Source organism: Delphinus delphis, chromosome 8 (genome assembly GCF_949987515.2).
Source record: "Delphinus delphis chromosome 8, mDelDel1.2, whole genome shotgun sequence".
Lineage (NCBI taxonomy): Eukaryota > Metazoa > Chordata > Mammalia > Artiodactyla > Delphinidae > Delphinus > Delphinus delphis.
The window spans coordinates 29821506-29839736 of NC_082690.1; positions in this window are offsets into that span (position 1 = coordinate 29821506).

Below are 18231 nucleotides of genomic sequence, written 5' to 3' on the forward strand. Positions count from 1 at the left end.
GTTCTCTGTTATTATTGTCCAACTTCAGTCTTATATAATAAGGCTAGTGTGTCTGGATCTTGGAGGTGAGAATTTCATAGCTTCCCTGCCACTCTTCTCCAAGGCAGACAGATATTGCTTTATATCTATGGTGGACCATGTCTGAGGGTATTCTTTCACCTACTCTTTTCCCAGCAACAATAGCTATTTAACTATTCCTTGGAGGTGACATAGATCACAGTCTTTCCTCAAATGCTTAAACATTTTCTCCATATGAGATAATAAACTGTGCAGGGGGAGTGAAGCTACATGCCTTTTCTGAAGCACAGACTAATCCCTTCTATATCAATTGGAATTTAATAAGAGAAATAAATCACTAGAGTATACATATGGATTTATTATTGAAATTTGACCTTAATCAATTGTGAGAGCTGGTTAAGCAGTTCCTGTAGGTCCTTTAATCTAATACTGGAACTTGAAATCCATAGGGCAGGTAATTGGGAAGAGAAGATGAATATAATGTGAGAAGATCAAGACACAATCTGGAACCTCTAAGCCCAAACCCTGTCAAGTTTTGTTGTTTCCGAATTTGATGGTATGAAGATTCAGGGAAGGGTAAAGAAGTATCATTCTGTAAAGGTGAATTAGTCTATTAACAAAAATGTGCATAAATTACAAAATGGCTAATTCCTTCCCACCCCCCCAAATCTCCCAATAATACCTCTTGTAGCCCACTGTAACTGGAAATATACATTAATAGTAATTGGGGGAAAAGTAATTCATCCTCACTAAAGTGATATCTTAAAGATCCTCATACAATCTTCAGCTTCTGCACCCCATGGTGAGTTCTTTCTGCTGTGCCCACACTTTGCCCTTAATTTTTCCATATGTATCCAGGGTCATTTCTCAGGGTCATGGAAAAAAGCATGGGAATGAATATGAAATTCACTTGTGTCTAGGATCCCAGCAGTTCAGTTCAAACTGAATGAACAAAAAGTTCATTCAGATGTATGACTTAAACTTGCCTAAGATAGTGTAGGGAAAATTTGGATTAACAACTGTTCTTATGAGGGAAAATATGGATGGAATTTTAAGTTGACTACAAACTAAATATAAGAAGACATCTTGATGTGACTGTGAAAATAAACCAATGCATGCTTTAGTTACTTTAGCAAAAGAATATTTTCATCAGCAGATATTGACAATTAGGAATGAGGTAAGGAAGAGACAAGCAAGACATTTATAAACCATGCCTTAGAAAAAATAATTGTAGTAAGAAAGAATAGTATACTTGGGAGACACAGATGGCAGAATAGAAGGACATGGAGCTCACCTACTCCCACAAATACATCAAAAATACATATAAATGTGGAACAATTCTCAAAGAATACCTACTGAATACAGGTGGAAGAAATGCAACCAAAGCTGTAAGAAAGATCACCACATAACCTGATAATATTAAAATAAAATTTTAAAAAAAGGAATTGATATGGGACCTGCCCCCTGGGAGAGAGCTGTGAAAGAAGAAAGGTTCCCTCATCCTGGGAACCCCCTTAACCAGCTGGGAGGTCATCTGGGAAAGATAGACAGTTTCAGAGACACTGAGAAGGGTGTAGAAGCCAGCTTGCAGCAGGCAGAACATAAAGAGACTAGCACAGACGTTCCTGGCCACCTTGCTGCACTCCCCAGCCTGAGACAAGCAACAGCTGGTATGTGCAGGGCTGTGACAACCACAGAGAAAAGAGGAGGCCCTGCTCAACATCCAGCACAGGGTTTTGTCACCGCAACACCAATCAGATCCCTATCAATGGGATAATAACCAGTACACATTGAGTAAAGACATGGAATGCATCCATAAAAAAAACAGTCCTTGCATTAAAAAATTCGAGTACGCATGTTACTCAGGGATGCTCCCACATAAAAACAGCCCTTCAAGACCACAATAGATAACGGTTCTCCTAAATTCATAGAGTCAGAGAAATATAAGTAAAATGAAGAAGCAGAAGAGCCACACCCAGTTAAGAGAACAAGAGAAATCCCCTGAAAGAAAAAAAAAACAATGAAACAGACTCCTCTGGCCTACCAGACCTGGAGTCCAAGGAGATAATAAAAATACTGAGGTGGGCTTCCTTGGTTGTGCAGTGGTTGATAATCTGCCTGCTAATGCAAGGGACATGGGTTCGAGCCCTGGTCTGAGAGGATCCCATATGCTGCGGAGCAACTAGGCCCGTGAGCCACAACTACTGAGCCTGTGTGTCTGGAGCCTGTGCTCCGCAATAACAGAGGCCGTGATAGTGAGAGGCCCATGCACCGCGATGAATAGTGGCCCCCGCTTGCCACTACTAGAGAAAACCCTTGCACAGAAATGAAGACCTAACACAGCAAAAATAAATTAATTAATTAATAAACTCCTACCCCCAACATCTTCTTAAAAGAAAAATACTGAGGAAACTAAGAAAGACTATTTATAGAAATGCATATCACTGTAACAAGGAAAATATAAAGAGGAGCTAGTTAAAATTAGGATATGCATTTGCTGAGATGAAAGCCAAGTTAAAGACAATGAATAGCAAGCTAAATAATGCAGAAGAACAAATAAGTGATCTGGAAGAGAGAATAATGGAAATAACCCAATCAGAACAGCAGTGAGAAAGCCAAATTTAAAAAAAAAAAAAAAATGAAAGCAATCTAAAAAACCTATGGGATAATATAAAGCATGCCAATCTGTGCATAATAGGGATGCCAGAAGGAGAAGAAAGATAAAAGGGGATTGAAAATGTATTTGAAGAAATTATGGCTGAAAATTCCCAAACCTAAAGAAGAAAACAGATATCCAGGTACAGGAAAGACAGAAGGTCTCAAACAAGATGAACCCAAACAGACCTATAAAAAACATATTACAATTAAAATAGCTAAAGTTAAAGATCAAGAGGATTCTAAAGGCAGCAAGAGATAAAGAGTTAGTTACAAAGGGAACCCCCATAAGGTAATCATCTGATTTCTCTACAGAAATGTTGTAGGACAGAGGGAGTGCCAAGATGTATTCAAACTCATAAATGGGAAAAACCTGCAACCTAGGAAATTCTACCCAGCAAGATTATAATTTAGAATAGAAACAGAGATAAAGAAATTCTCAGACAAGCAAAAATTTTAAAAATACAGCTATCTTAAATCTATCCTAAAGAAAATATTGAAAAACCTTCTCTAAAGAGAAAAGAAGCAAAATATACAGGAAAGAGAAACCACATTTGGAAAGTAAATTACTAAATAAGCCAGTACATAGATTTTTTTAAAAAATCAAATAAAAATTGTTAAACAGATGATAACTACAATTAACAGAAAAGAGATAAACATGAAGATGTAAAAGAGGACATCAAAATCATAAAACATGGAGGAGAAGTGTGAGAAAAATGGAGATTTTTTTCTTAGAATGTGTTTGAGCCTATATGACTGACTACAAGTCTAAAGCAAGTGGATATAGTAACGGATTAACATACTTGAAAAACAGGGTAATCACAAATCAAATATATATAATAGATATATTTAAAAAAAACAAAAAGAAGGTAACTCAGTCATAATACAAAAGAAAACCATAACCATAATACAAAAAAAAAAAACACAAAAGAAAAAAAAAAAAGAAAGGAACAAAGAAGAAATAAAAATCAACTGGAAAACAAGGTCTAAAATAACAATAAGTACATATCTATCATTAATTACCTTGAAGGACAATGGACTAAATGCTCTGATCAAGCACAGGGAGCTCAGCTCAGTGCTCTGTGATGACCTAGACAAGTGAGATGGGGGGTGGGAGGGAGGTCCAAGAGGTAGGGGCTATACGTATACATATAGCTGATTCACTTCATTGTACAACAGAAACTAAAACAACATTGCAAAGCAATTATACTACAATAAAATAATTTAAAAGAAGATATAGAGTGGCAGAATGGATAAAGCAAACAATAACCTAAAATATGCTTCCAATAAGAGACTCACTTCAGGGCAAAAGACATACTTAGACTGAAAGAGAGGGGATGAAAAAGATATTCAAGCAAATGGAAATGACAAGAAAGCGGGGGTAACAATACTCATATCAGAGAAAATAGACTTTAAATCAAAGGCATTAAAGAAAGATAAAGGACACTATATAATGACAAATATATCAATATAAGAGGATATTAAACTTGTTAACATACAGGCACCCAATACAGGAGCCCAAAATATATAAAACAAATACTGACATAAAAGGAGGAATTGACATGTATACAATAATAGTAGGAGACATTAACACTCTACTGAAATCAATGGACAGATCTTCCAGGGAGAAAATCAATAAGGCAATAGAGATCCTAAATGACACAATATAACAGTTACACTTAATTGATATATTCAGGACATTACATTCCAAAAAAAAAAAAAAGGAAAAAAAAGGAATACACATTCTTTTCCACTGCACATGGAACATTCTCTAGTATAGACCACATACTAGGACACAAAACAAACCTCAACAAATTTAAGAGGGTAGAAATTACTTCAAGCATCTTTTCTGACCACAACAGCATGAAATGAGAAATCAACCACAGAAAGAGAAATAAGGAAAAAATGATTACATAGAGACTAAACAACATGCTACTAAAAACCCAATGGGTCAATGATGACATCAAAAAGGACATTAAAAAATACCTTGAGACAAAAGACATTGAAAATACTATCATACAAAATCATGGGATGCAGCTAAAGTAGTCTTAAGAGGGAATTTCATAGTGATACAGGTTTCCTCAAAAAACAAGAAAAATCTCAAATAAACAACTTAAATTACCACCTGAAAGTATTAGAAAAACAAAACCAAAACCTAAAGTTAGCAGCAGGAAGCCACCATCATCCTGGCACCAAAACCAGACAAAGACACTACAAAAAAAAAAAAAAAAATACAGGCCAATAACTTTGATGAATATAGAGGCAAAATTCTCAACAAAGTATTAGCAAACTGAATCCAACAAAACATAAAAAAGATATTACACAATGATTAAGTTGGATTCCTCCCAGGGTCATATGGGATGGTTCAACATTGCAAATCAATCAATGTGATGCACAACATCAACAAAATAAAAGACAAAAACCACATGATCCTCTCAAAAAATACCAAAAAAAATCATTTAATAAAATTCAACATCCATTCATGATCAAAACTCTTACCAAAGTTGGTATAGAGGGAACATATCTCAACATCATAAAAGCTATTCATGGGGCTTCCCTGGTGGCACAGTGGTCGAGTGTCCGCCTGCCAATGCAGGGGACACAAGTTCGTGCCCCAGTCCAGGAAGATCCCACATGCCGCAGAACAACCAGGCCCATGAGCCATGGCTACTGAGCCAGCACGTCTGGAGACTGTGCTCCACAGCGAGAGAGGCCACAGCATACCACACACACAAAAAAAAATAAAACAAACTATTCATGACAAACCCACAGCCAACCTAATACTCAATGGTGAAAAGCTAAAAGTCTTCTCATTAAGAAGATAAGTATGTCCAGTTTCACCACTTCTATTCAATATAGTATTGGAAGTCCTAGCCATAGCAATCAGAGAAGAAAAAGAAATAAAAGATATCCAAACTGAAAGAGAAGGGGTAAAATTATCATTATATGCTGGTGACATGATACTATATATAGAAAACCCTAAATATTCCACACAAAACCTACTAGAACTGATAAATGAATCCAGCAAGGAAGCAGGATAGAAGATTAACAAACAGAAATCTGTTGCATTTCTTTACACTAACAATGAAATATTAGAAAGGGAATTTTTTTTTAAAAATCCATTTTAAAATTGCATCCAAAAAAATAAAATACTTAGGATAAACCTGACCAAAGAGATGAAAGACTTATACACTGATAACTATAAAACATTGATAATGGAAATTGAAGATAATTCAAAGAAATGAAAAGATATCCCATGATCTTGGATTGGAAGAATTAATACTGTTAAAATGGCCATACTCCTCAAGGCAATCTACAGATTTAATGTGATCTCTATCAAATTACCATGATACTTTTCACAGAATTAGAACAAATAATCCTAAAATTTATATAGAACCATAAAAGATCCAGAATTGCCAAAGCAATCCTGAGGGAAAAGAACAAAGGTGGAGGCATAACCCTCCCAGACAATATTACAAAGCTACAGTAATCAAAAGAGTGTGGTATTGACACAAAAACAGACATGAATCAATGGAACAGAATAGACAGCCCCAAAATAAACCCATGAATGTCTGGCCAATTAATCTGCAACACAGGAGGCAAAAACATACAATGGAGAAAAGACAGCCTCTTCAGCAAGTGGTGTTGGGAAAGCTGGACAGCTGCATGTAAATCGATGTAGTTAGAACATTGCCTTACACCACACACAAAAATAAACTCAAAATGGCTTAAAGACTTAAATATGCATCATGACATCATAAAACTCCTAGAAGGGAACATAGGCAAAACATTCTCTGGCAAAAATCATCACAATGTTTTCTTAGGTTAGTCCCCCAAAGTAATAGAAATAAAAGCAAAGATAAACAAATGGGTCCTGATCAAACTCATAAGCTTTTGCACAACAAAAGAAACCATAAACAACAGAAAGACAAACTACAGAATGGGTGAAAATATTTGCAACAGATGCGACCAACAAGGAATTAAGTTCCAAAATATAAAAACAGCTCATACAACTTCATGACAAAAAACCAACCCAATGAAAAAATTGGCAGAAGACCTAAATAGATATTTCTCTTTAGAAGACATAAAGATGGCCAACAGATATATGAAAAGATGCCCAACATCACTAATTTTTAGAGAAATGCAAATCAAAACTACAATGAAGTATCACCTCACAGCAGTCAGAATGGCCATCATTAAAACGTCTACAAATAACAAATTCTCAATAGGGTGTAAAGGAAAGTGAACCCTTCTATTCTGTTGGTGGAAATGTAAATTTGTGCTGCTACTATGGAAAACAGTATGGAGGTTCCTTAAAAAACTAAAAATAGGGCTTCCCTGGTGGCGCAGTGGTTGAGGGTCTGCCTGCCGATGCGGGGGGCGCGGGTTCGTGCCCTGGTCCGGGAAGATCCCGCATGCCGCGGAGCGGCTGGGCCCGTGGGCTGTGGCCGCTGGGCCTGCGCGTCCGGAGCCTGTGCTCCACGACGGGAGAGGCCACAGCGGTGAGAGGCCCGCGCACTGCAAAAAAAAAAAAAAACTAAAAATAGAGTTGCCATATGATCCAGCAATCTCACTCCTGGGCCTATATCCAGAGAAAATTCTAATTCAAAATTATATGTCCAACCCTTTGTTCATAGCAGCACTATTTACAATAGCCAGGACATGGAAGCAATCTAAATGTCCATCGACACATGAATGGATAAAGAAGATGTGATATCTCTCTCTCTCTCTCTCTCTCTATATATATATATATATATCTATCTATATATATATATATATATTTATATGGATTTACACACAATGGAATACTACTCAGTCATAAAAAGAATAAAATGATGCCATTTGCAGCAACATAGATGGACTTAGAGATTGTCATACTAAGTGAAGCAAGTCAGACAAAGACAAATATATGATATTACTTGTTTGTGGAATTTAAAATATGATACAAATGAACTTATTTACAAAACAGATACAGACTGACAGACATAGAAATCAAACTTATGGTTACCAAAGGGTAAATGAGGAGGATACATTAGGGGTTTGAGACTAGCAGATACAAACCACTATATACAAAATAGATAAATGACAAGTTCCTACTGTATAGCACAGGGAACTATATTCAATATATTGTAAAAAACTATAATGGAAAAGAATATGAAAAAGAATATTAAAATATATATCCTAATCACTGTTGTATACCAGAAACTGACACAACATTGTAGTATAAATGTATAAGTATAAATCATCTATACTTCAATTTAAAAAAATATTAAAAGAAAGAATATTATACTTGGAGAAGAGGAGGTTTGGGAGATTCTCTAATATCTGAGGCTTGTCATACAGAAGATGGAGCATACTGTTCTATATAATCCCATAGGAGAGAAAAATGACCAAAGGACAGAGGCAAATGTTGATTCAATATAACATAGAATGAAAAATAATCATTTATGATCACTTCCATGAGAATCCTTGGAATATGGAGCTGGAAGAGGTGATTAAGAAATAGATCAGTGATTATAAAATATGCCTGCACAATAGTGTCAAACAGGAATGTAATCAAATGTAAAAATGTCAAGACCCTACATCCCAGAGATTCTGATTTAATAGCTGTAGGATTGGGCATGGCCATCAGTATTTTTAAAAAATCTTCCTAGATGAATCTAATATACTGTCAAGGTCAAGGATCAGTGGATCAAATTGTTTCCAGGACCCAATAAAACTAGTTCTGTAATATTTTAACTAGACTGAATTTCTATTTTAAAGATGGAAAGATGAAATAGAATCACATTCTATTTACCATAGTCATCTTGTGAAATTTCCAACCATAAAGACTAACCAATAAAACTGCCTTTTTCTGGCCCATTTTCTGCAGTGGTCCTATTCCAGAATTGTGCTTTCATTTACTTAACTGAGTAGCAATTGCTGTCCCAATTAATCCAATTCTCTAGCTCTTAATGGTTGCTCTAATCCAGATTTTTTTTTTTATCCCTGTGCTCTTCAGCCATGCACTTTTTTGTTTTATATACTCTTTTGAAGAATACTGTTTTTCCTGGCTCAGTTACCTATATATGCACACTACTCTATATGGCTAAATCCTTAACAACTAAACATTCCCAAACTTTCATTTCTGTGTCAGTCATAAACCACTTTAATTTGAGCAAACAGGGATCCTTCTAGAAGACACTTCTAGTGATAAAGACATAATAAAGACTTTTACTGGATTTTCACAATTTTATCCAAATATCCAGCATTTTGACTATTGTCAACAAGGCCCTAATGATCTATCATCTCCCTTATGCTCAGTAATTATCTTCTGCCACAGGCCCCATCATTTACTCTACTCTAGGTCCATGGGCTCTCTTGCTCTTCTTCTTGCTTACCAGGAATTCTCTTTCTCTTTAAGATCATTGTTCATGCTGATCCCTGATTTCTGCACACTTACTGGAAAGCTACATAGCATTTTCCCACTCTTTTTCTTTAACCAAATGTCATTGCCTCAGATATGCCTTCCTTGAGCAACCTAATTTTATTGCCTTCCTATATTTCTTTTCAAACACTTATCACTGGGCTTCCCTGGTGGCGCAGTGGTTGAGAGTCCGTCTGCCGATGCAGGGGACACGGGTTTGTGTCCCTGTCCGGGAGGGTCCCACATGCCGCGGGCTGTGCCCATGAGCCATGGCCGCTGGGCCTGCGCGTCCCGAGCCTGTGCTCCGCAGCGGGAGAGGCCGCAATGGTGAGAGGCCCGTGTACCGCAAAAAAAAAAAAAAAAACACTTATCACTGCATGACATAATTTATTTTTTTTTGCCTATTTCTTTCCATCTTCCTCCAATTAATATGAAAGCTCCATGAGGGCAGAGATTCAATTGTTTCTTTTTTAATAGATCTCTATTGGAGTATAATTGATTCACAATACTGTGCTAGTTTCTATTGCACAAAAAAGTGAATCAGCCATATGCATACACATGTCTCCATATCCCCTCCCTCTTGCCCCTCCCTCCCATTATCTCTATCCCACCCCTCTAGGTCATTGCAAAGCACCAAGCGGATCTCCCTGTGCTAAGCTGCTGCTCCCCACCAGTCAACTATTTTACATTCGGTACTGTATATATGTCGATGCTACTCTCATTTCACCAAGGAGACATACAGATGGCCAAGAGGCATATGAAAAGATAATCAACATCACTAATTATTAGAGAAATGTAAATCAAAACTACACTGAGGTATCACCTCACGCCAGTCAGAATGGCCGTTACCAAAAAAACTAGAAACAATAAATGCTGGAAAGGGTGTGGTGAAAAGGGAACCCTCCTGCACTGTTGGTGGGAATGTAAATTGATACAGCCACTGTACAGAACAGTATGGAGCTTCCTTAAATGACTAAAAATAGAACTACCATAGCAATCGGCTTTGAATACTGGTTTATCGCCAGTGTTCATATCAGTGTCTCACATAATAGGTGCTCAGTAAATATTTGTCAAATGGATAAGTGAAAGAATGAATAATCGGGAATTTTTTTTCTTGGAGATTATGACTTGCCAGTCAATCTAGGTGATAGAGCTAAGTTTGGAGTGTCTATGACTCCTGCTTTATTCTATACCAAGATTGCAAGTCACAGAAAGGAGTCAATACAAGGAGAGATAAGAGGATGGAGAGTTAGCTTAGTGGAGCTTTAGATTTTCATTATTTTAGTGATGGTTGTAAAATGTGTACTAGTTAATTTAAGACATAATGAAATACACAAGAGAGCCATCATGGACAGCTATAGAGGCATACAAAACTATAGGTAATGAGATATAATTTCTAGACCATGCACAACAAAGGTGCATGCTGTGCATTGCTATACTTTCAAGGTAGAATATTACCTTGGTTTTCACAAAGTATATCCCTACAGCAATAAACATAGTAATTCAATTTTCTGTTCCATGTAATTACTGGGTAATATACTTAATTGATATACTCTAATTTCAGTTCTGTTAAATGTAATAAATCTCTAGTGTGAAATAATTTTAATTAACAATCAATATAAAAATAGTAATCACATTAGAGTAATTTTATATTCCGTATAGATCTTACAGTTTAGCTCAACCTATAATTAAAGCTTACATTACAAATATGAATGGTTTGTATACATAAGCAGTTTGAGTTTAAAACAGCTGCCCTTACAAATACATTGTAAAAATACATTTATCAAATGAACTTGATTTCAAATTTCTCCGAAGGAAACATTTGGAAAAATAAAATGTTTGAGTTGGCAGAATTCTTCAATTGTTTATAAAATTTTCAACACTGCTGCTGTACATATAAGGCATTTACCCATGCCAGTTTTAGTTTAGTTTCCAGACTCTCGCTTAATGCTTCCCATACCCCTATGTTGATAGCACAAAAATCTGCCTTAGGCAAATGCCTCATTGTTCTCTATGCGGCAAAGTCAAATATTAATTCTAACATGAGTCAATATAATCTGAATTACTTGCTTCCACTCATTACGAAATTGTGTTTAATTTAGAATTGTATGAAATTCCTTCAAACATAAAGGAAATTGAAATGGACAAAGAACTTACATAATCAAATATCCCCAAGTATATGTAAGTCAAGCATACTTGAAAATGCAATACAATAGTTTAGATAAATAAGTAAAAGACGAAAATAAAATAAAGAGGAATAAGAAAAAGTCCTCTTGAAAAGATTAGCTTGAAAAGTTGAGCTCTCATTGTATATTGGAGCAAAATGTAGATGGGAAGATAAATTATGACACCAAACTCAAGGCAAAAGTACTAAAGCTGATAACCTCTTTTTAGATAGTGAAATATAATTGTTTAAATATTTTGTTTATTTTAAGTAGCAGTTTTGCCAGAGGTGTCATGTGGAGAGAAAGAGAGAGACAGAGATACATAGATATACATGTACCATATTAACAAGAGAGCAGAAATGAGTCAGTTGGGGACAAGTAAACTAGATACCTATTTTTTAATTAATTAATTAATTAATCAATTCTTTATTTTTGTTTTGTCTCCATTACTCATTGAGTGAAAGGGCTATACTCTTCTCACTTATCCTATATAGTCATTTGCTTTTTCTTCTGGAGTTTCTGAAGTATTTGATGCATCTCTTTATATTTTGTTATATTTTTGGTTGATAATCTCTTGAGAAATAGCTTATTAGATAATTTCACCATCATTTTTCATTAGATACCTATTTTAAGTGGAACTTCAAGTTTTCTGAGCCTTAGCATCTTCATCTGTAAAATGGTATTAATAATAGCTGTCCTACATATGTCCCAAGGCTATTTTTAGAGTTCAACAGGAATTGAATAAGGAAAGTTTGTCAAGTCTTGAGGAGGCCAGTGAGCCAGTTGTTTGGCTTTCTGTCTCGTCATCCATCTCATTTTGACTAATGGGCATGGAGAATCAAATTTTACCAAAAGCAGGACTTTGTCTTGGCAACATATGTAGGTTTAACCATGATCTTGTCTTCCTTCATGATCCATGGCTGATTCTAGCATTCACAAATCAGTGCTGCAGCCAGTCCCAAGCTATCCACCTCTCTCTAGGATATATTAGATATTTTTCTTCAAATCATTTTCTAAGTTATTTTCACAGTCCTCAAGGAGAAGATACATAATATCCTATAAGTTGCTGTGCATTAAATTAAAAAATTAATACACTTTATTTTAGAGCAGTTTTAGAGTTATAGAAAAATTAAGCAGAAAGTACAAATTTCTTATATACCTTCCACAGTTTCCACTGTTATTAATATCTTTCATTAGTGTAGTACAATTACTTTAATTGATTAATCGATATTAGTACATTGTTATTAACTAAGGTCCATAGTTTACATTAGGGTTAGGGTGTACATCAAATGGGTTTTGAAAAATATATAACATGTATTCACCATTATATTGTCATACAGAATAGTTAAACTGCTTTAAAAGTCCTCTGTACTCAATCTGTTTACCCCTCCCTTCCCCCCTTTTTCCCTCCCAATCACATTTCCAACTGTTTCTATAGTTTTGCCTTTTCCAGAATGTCACATAGTTGCGTTCGAACCCTATGTAGCCTCTTCAGACTGTTTTCTCTTTTTTTTCATTGGCAATATGCATTAAGTTTCCTCTTTGTCTTTCTGTGGTTTGGCAGTTCATTTCTTTTAAACAATGTATAATATTCTATTATATTAATATAACACAGTTTGTTTATCCACTCACTTATGGAAGGACATTTTGGTTGTTTCCAATTTGGGGCAAATATGAATAAATAAAGCTGCTATAAATGTTCATGTACAGGTTTTTTGTGGGCATACATTTACAACACATTTGGGTAAATACCAAAAGATATGATTGCTGGATTATATAAGAGTATGTTTAGTTTTGTAAGAAACTGCTAAACTGTCTTCCAAAGTGGCTATATATACCATTCCTTCCTGCAATGGATGAGAGTTCCATTGCTCTATATCCTCTTTAACATTTAGTGTTGTCAGTGTTTTGGATTTAAGCCACTCAAATATGTGTGCAGTAGTATCTCATTGCTATAATGTTTAATTCCTCAATAATATATGATGCTGAGCATCTGTTCATATTCTTGCTTGCCTTATATATCTTTTTTTTTTTTTTGCTGAGTTGTTTGTTAAAGTGTTTTGTACAGTTTTTTAACTGGGTTGTTTGTTTTTCTTTTATTATTCTTTCAAGAGATTTTTGTATATTTTTGATAATAGTCCTTTACCAGATTTGTCTTTTGCAATTATTTTTTTTTCCCAGTCTGTGGCTTATATTTTTATTATTTATTTATTTTTTTTGGCTTATATTTTTAAACTCTTAATTCACTGAATTTCATTCAAGCAAAACACAGTCCTCTAAGTGAAACATCAAACAGAAACATTTATTGAATGTGTCAGGCATTGTGCTAAGGAAATAATGCTGAATAAAAAGGAAATAATGCTGTCAGGCATTGTGCTAAGGAAATAATGCTGAATAAAATCTTAGCATTCAGGGAGCCCAGAATACAAGGACAGAGGTGGAAAAAATGAATAGATGATTACTCCACAATGTATGTTATGAAAGGGATGATAAAGAGGACATATTCTGGGTAAACATAACAAACCATAGAGAATCAGGTAAGGTCTGTTGGAATAAATGCCTTCAGACCTGACATTTAAAGTATGTTAGTGAGTAAGGAAAAGACTGCAGAAAAAGTGGGCATTCTGAGGCAAGGCATGGACAAGAGAAATACCACGGTTTGTGAAGGGCACCATAAGCCTTTTGTTGCTTGAATGAGGGAGTAAGGGGATGAAGCCGGAGAGCTTAGATGGAATTAGATCATGGAATCTCTCATATTCCCAATTAAAAAGACTGGAATTTATCTAAGAAGTGATAAATAGGAACATTTGAAGAAAATTAAACCCTGAATAAAACTAGAGTTCTGTGATTAAAAAAGAACTGCAGAGAGAAACAAAGCCTAGGTAACAAATGATATCTGCCACTACACTATAACATATTTGTACAAAATTGATTACAATCAAAAGCAAGGAAATGACTGCTTCCATTGAGGGAAGGGGCAGGATTTTAAAAAGATAGTTTCAGTCTTAAGGAATATGCAAAATTTCACCAGCAGAGCCTGGATGTTGAACTAAGCAAACAATATGCAAAGAAATGAGAAAACAAGTAATGATACATAACTGATAACATGACAAGGAGGCAACAAGTCCTGTGTGAGGATGGATTTCCTCACTAGCTTTTTGAAACAAGTTCTAGTGGTCAATTATACAAAAATGTCTCCATTTTTATATGCAGTTTTGTCTTAATGATGTGAATATACAATGATCATAGTAGTTATCCTTTTTTATGTATTGTATTATTATGTTTTGTAAAAGTTCAAGTCAACTCCAGAGGACATCTTCTTAGGTTTCCAAGATGACTAAGCTAAAGAAATGAATTTGCATTTATTTAGCTTAGCCAAGATATTTCCACCAAGGTACACCTTCACTGGGTAGCTCACTGACCTAAAGATTTTTCGTTTAAATGTGCTTAAGAGCATCAGAAATTATAATTTAGTCTCATTAAAAGCTCAGCTTAGTTAAACTTCCACTTAGAACAAGAAAACTGGAAGGAGCATTGTTTCCACTCTAACAACTAGAAAAAACAGACTAAAAAATCACACATTTTCTTAAACCCATAAGAAAGCTAGCGTTGCATGGTAATAAAGTAGACTTGAAATCTAAAGATCATTCTTTCCTGGAAGAAATAGGACATGAACCCAGGATTACCTGTGACAGAGCATGGAGGAAAATAGGCCAGGTGCCGTAAAAAGCAATACGAATTTAACTACATTTTTAATACATTCCTAAAGGTAGAGTGCAGGCTAGCATAAGAGCTTGAGAGAATGGAACTCCTGGAAGCCACAGACACACAGGTATTTCCTTCACAGTCACAGGTTCTTCTTCACAAACCATCACTGGGTGCTCGCCAGAAAGATCTGGACCAGGGAAGAGGCCCTGGTGAGGCATGTCTAGAAAGACAGTTTGTCAGTTTCTTATAAACAATACAACAGAACAATCTCAGTCCTAAGTATTTACCCAAGAGAATTTAGCACTTTTATTCACACAATATCCTATATGTGAATTTTTATAGTTGTTTTATTCAAACTACCCCAAACGGGAAACGGCCTAAATATCCATCAAATAGTGAATAGATAAACAAATTGTGATGCATCTGTAAAATGGAATAGTAGTCAATAACAGGAGGAAGCATACTTCTGATACACTCAACACCACGGATGAATCTCACATTCACTGTATACTAAGTACAAGAAGGCAGAATGGAAAAGGTACATACTAAAACAATTTTATTTATATTACATTTTGAAGAGGAAAATATAGTGATAGAACACAGATCAGAGCTTTCTATAGGTTAGGGTGGAGTTAAGGTTTGATTTCAAAAGGGCATGGATGAATTTTTCTGAGGTGATGAAACCAAACTATTCTGTATTTTGATTGCATTAGCGGTTACATGAATGTATGCATTTGTCCATATCATAGAACTATACACTAAAAAGGGTGAATTTTGCTGTATGTAAATTATATCCTAATGAAAATAAAATAATATAATGAAACCTCCTCTTCTTTTATAAATTGAGCATTGTCCCTGGCTTGATGAGCGAGAAGAGAAGCATGAAAAGCAATTTTAGTTTTAGAGATCAACCAAATACCAGTGTAAATGTTTTCATCATAATTCTGCTCTCTTTTCTTTAAAACTAAGCTGTAAATAGCTGAACAGTCTATTTGGAAAGCTCAATTAAAAATAGCAAGTTGAATTGGTAGGGAATGCAATTTAGGCTTATATATTTAAATTTGCAGCAATATTCTAGAAATACTGAGTAAAATACAAAATACTTTAAACAAAATATTGCATATTTAAAACAAAAAGAATAATAATTCTATACTAGTTTTTAATCAGCTTTTTAATTTTAGGACCAATAAAAGATTTTGAGTAAGTGCTACTACCATGTAATTTTAGAAAAAAAATTTTCATTCTAGTAACTTAATGTAAAATTCAAACGAAAAAGTTTGTGTGCGTGTGTGCATGTGTATGTGCATACATGTGTGTGCATGTGTGGTTAGCTTACATTTCCCTAAACTGCTAACTGGGAAAATATCTCGACTACAGATTAAATTTGCTGTGAAATGCAAACACAGTGCCCTTTGGCCTCCTGAAAAATAGATGCTTATGCCATCTATAATTTTCTCTTGATTATTATTTGCATGAAGGCAATGCAACCAGGATTGTTGTTATGAGTGAGAAAAATGTAAAGGTTTTAATAATGTTCTTTCTGCCCCAATATTGAAGAAAACAGTAAAATGAATATTTTTGTCCCTAGTTGAGTACAAAGGAACACTCTAGCCCACAGATGTCATATGGGGAGCAATTGCACTTTCTACAGTGTATAACTACTTGGCAGACTCTTCCAGAAGCAGTTGGTGAGACTAGCAGTTCTTGAACTGCCTTGAGGGCTGTCATATGCCTTAGTGGTTGTTGAATTAATGGTCTGCTCAGCTCTCCTGACCCCAAATTCTTTAGTTTGCTTAGAGTACCAAGCTAAATGAATAAAAATGAAATTAAAGTAAAATCATTTTATTTCAGCAGTCTCATGAAATTAAATCACCACCATTCCCAGATTTGATATTTTGTGATTGGTGTGTCATAGAGTAAAATAACTGAAAGTAAACAATTTATCTTGCTATTTAATGTGATCAGGGCCATCTTTTTGATCCCTCATTTATTGAGCAGGCACTGTATGCCTTCCATTGTAATAGGCACTAGCGTACATAACTTGAAAAAGGCATGGACCTTGTGCCCAAGGACTGAAGGCAAGACAGACATGAAACAAAATTGATGCATCACTGCCCAGTGAAGTTTTATACATATGTGAACATGAAACCATGAAACACAAGGAAAGGAAAACTAAACCTCCATTAAGGCACCTGAAAAAGTTACACAGAGGTTTGATATAATTGATCTGAGTGCCAAAGAATAAATATGAGTTTGCCAGACGGAGAAAAAGAAAAAAGCATTTCAGTCAGACAAAAACAATTATATGGGAAGGGAAAATATGTGCGGGAAAAATGGTGAAATATTAGTAATAAATAAGGAGAAATGTATTGAAGATGTTACAGGATACAAGATATATTTAGATATAAATAAAATTGAGAAATACTGTTTATGTTTATTGTAGACATTGCTCTTCTGTTGCAAGGCACAGAGAACCCTAAATAGACAAACTGAGGGAATGATAAAAAGAAATTTATTTGTATGTAAGGACAGAAAACACAATATAGCCTGACCTCATGTGTACTACAAATCCCACAGGAATCTGTATTTTCTCTTCATTGCTCAGTGAACACATGGCCCTCATTAACCTTGAAATTTTAGTGGCTTAATACAGTAATAACTTATTATTGACTCAATAAAATGATGGCATTCAGGGAATCTTCCTCTGTTTGGGGGCACTGAAATCAGAAATATGTAGCCTTCAGGTCATAATGTCAGGGGAGCAAAGTCTAAATGAACACATAGAATACTATTAAGGACCAGGCCTACAAAATTTTCACTCACATCACATTGTCTGTAACCCAGTCAGTTAATCTAACAGCCAGGAAGTTTGGAGAATGGGCTTATAAAAAGGAAAATAAAATAATATTTGATAAAGAGTACATACCTTTGTTGCTGCCAAAATTGTAATCTCCAAGATATTTATAGGTGATACCATTGCCTTTATATTACTTGCACTTTAGATAAAGTTCTCTTTAGAACTTTAGTTCTAAAGTTCTCTTTAGAACTTTAAAATTCTCTCTGTTTTCTCATATTCACTATTATTGTCTCTGCTGCAGTAATTGATCCCAAAGTTATAATTGATATTCATAACCTCCTTCTTTTACTGGCTATTCTAGGTGCTACTCACCCTCAGTCAACAATTCTGCTGATCTAGGGTTTCAGATCTTCATCCATGGTGGGATAACTCGGATTTTCATCCTGGTTACCATATCCTTTCAGACCATACTTGTTATAATT